Below are 2,190 nucleotides of genomic sequence, written 5' to 3'. Positions count from 1 at the left end.
TGAAACATACATTTTTGTTGTTTTGCTAGCATTTTTATTGGAGCATTCTTTTTGTGCTCCTTGTGCTGCACTTCACTTCAATCTGGTCATTGCTACATGGAAATAGTTAAATGTACTAATTTCCATATAAAACAATATTTCCAATAAATGCTGCCATGTCTCTAGGCATGTTATCTATAAAACTCATCACTGGCTCCCAAAGTCTCTACAGCTGGAGACTGAGTTTAAACTCTAACTCCACAGCAGACCACTCTTTATTCTGTGAGGTCACTAACTTGTCTTTCATTAAGGACTATCCCAATGCTAATCCATGTTCATGCAAACCTTTCTCTATAGTTCATGTCGATTTAGTTTCAGTGAGACATCTGTTGTAGATTGAAAATTACACATTTGAATAGTAAATAATATGAAGGTGGTTTCAAGACGTGTTTATTATTGTATAAATTCTGAACCCCTTTTCTGAAAATATTAGAAAATCTTCAAGCACACAATTCTTTACAAGATAACTATATGTCATGACAATTCTGTTACAACTGTTTATTCGGAATAAGATGCTCAGCATGTCCTTTTTAGTATTCTCTTGAGATTCAAAATTTTAGTTATGTCTCTGAGGTGAATAAACAGTCACTTGTACATTGTGGAAAAATAGCCAAGTCACAGATTTCTCATAATAGTAAAGGATTCTGTATTTCTCATCCAGTCAAAGTAAAGCCTGCATACACTGGAGTCACAGCTCATGAGCAGAAAGGGGCTGACAGCTGGGAAGCATGCTGCTATGATTACAGTCATGTTCACAAGGAACCAGCTGGACTGATCAAAAAGAGCCAGAAGAATTTGAAAGATGGAGGAAAGAGTAGAAAAGTAGAAAAAGGTGCTCCCCAGGAGAAGGATGGTTTTAGTAGCTCTGGACACCGGGGAAGATCTGGAGGAGGCGTTGGTTCTACAAATCTGCTGGACCTGCTGCTTATGTCTGTACAGGATGAGAACCATGGAGCCGCCGGCCCAGAGTGTGAGCCCGAAACTTAAAACATCAGGGAACAACAGCAATGCTGCATAAAAGGCGTCTCTGGTTTTTCTATTCTTCTTGTCAGTAAGAATAGTAGAACAGCAACCATAATCTCTTTCCTCTGTGATGTTATTGTCACTGCATTTGCCAGTTATATGGAAAGGAAAAATGACATTTACCAGCATTTGCAGGATCCAACACAGGAAGATAGAGGGAACGGTGTACTTAGAAGCTGTTACTTTCAGTGCTGCCCACCTGGAGTTCCAGGGACTGATCGTGATCACCTGAAAGACACTCAAGAGGCAGATGCTACTGATGGACACTCCCCTCCCCACTGTGTGCAGAAAGAAGAGAAGTTTGCAGCCAAAATCACTGTGGATCTGCTTCCACCCAAACACTGCCACTGAGTGTGGGACCCCTTTAGAGAGGAGGACCAAGGGGTTGGCCACAATCAGGTGCTTAAGGATCAAGTCTGTGGACCTTAACCTATAACCCATGAAGTGAAGGATGATATAACTGCAAAGGAGTGAGAAATTCCCCAGGAGTCCAACCACGGTCCGTGTTAAGATGATCGTGCCTATTACAAAAAAGATGACGGCCATCCTCTAAGTTCACAGTCACTGGTATTGTGAGTTAGAATGTCTGCATGGGAATATTAGGCGTGGGCTACATGCATTGTGTCAACTGAAATCCAATATTCTCCACTTAGCAATAGTTCCCACTTGGAAATATTTGCTTCTTGTGTTTCTGTTACCAGCAGCCTTTAAAGGGTTCCATACATAACATTTAAGGAGAACTAATATGTTAAATTAATCACTGAAGATACTTATGTGATCACATCTTCATGCTTCACAAATTTATTAGGCAGGAACTGAAGGGACTTTAGTTATACAGAGGAGTGTAACCTACCCCCAGACAGGTAAAGTATTTGCCAAACCTGCTTCTTAGTGCAGAGTGAGGACTGAATCCCATTGGGCTGCTCAAGGCAGTGGTTTAAGGAACCCCCCAGGTGCTTAAATGATTAAGACTCTGCCTTCCATCGCAGAGGGTCCAGGTTAAATCCCTGGTCCAGGATCTAAGATCTCCTGAACTTTGATGCACAGCCAAAACAAAAAAAGAGAGTGCACTGATCACCAGCCATGTCAAACAGCTAGTTAGTTGCAGGCATATAATAAACCAGATCT

The 2,190-nt window shown here is 41.3% G+C and overlaps 1 pseudogene; it reads right to left on the bottom strand.

The window, feature by feature from the left end:
• Window positions 1-791: 791 nt before the first annotated feature.
• LOC122690101 lies at window positions 792-1,608 on the bottom strand (annotated as a pseudogene).
• Window positions 1,609-2,190: the final 582 nt, after the last annotated feature.

This window comes from Cervus elaphus, chromosome 4 (genome assembly GCF_910594005.1).
Source record: "Cervus elaphus chromosome 4, mCerEla1.1, whole genome shotgun sequence".
Lineage (NCBI taxonomy): Eukaryota > Metazoa > Chordata > Mammalia > Artiodactyla > Cervidae > Cervus > Cervus elaphus.
Note: the sequence above shows the minus strand (reverse complement) of the source record. Positions and strands in the feature narration are given on the sequence as shown.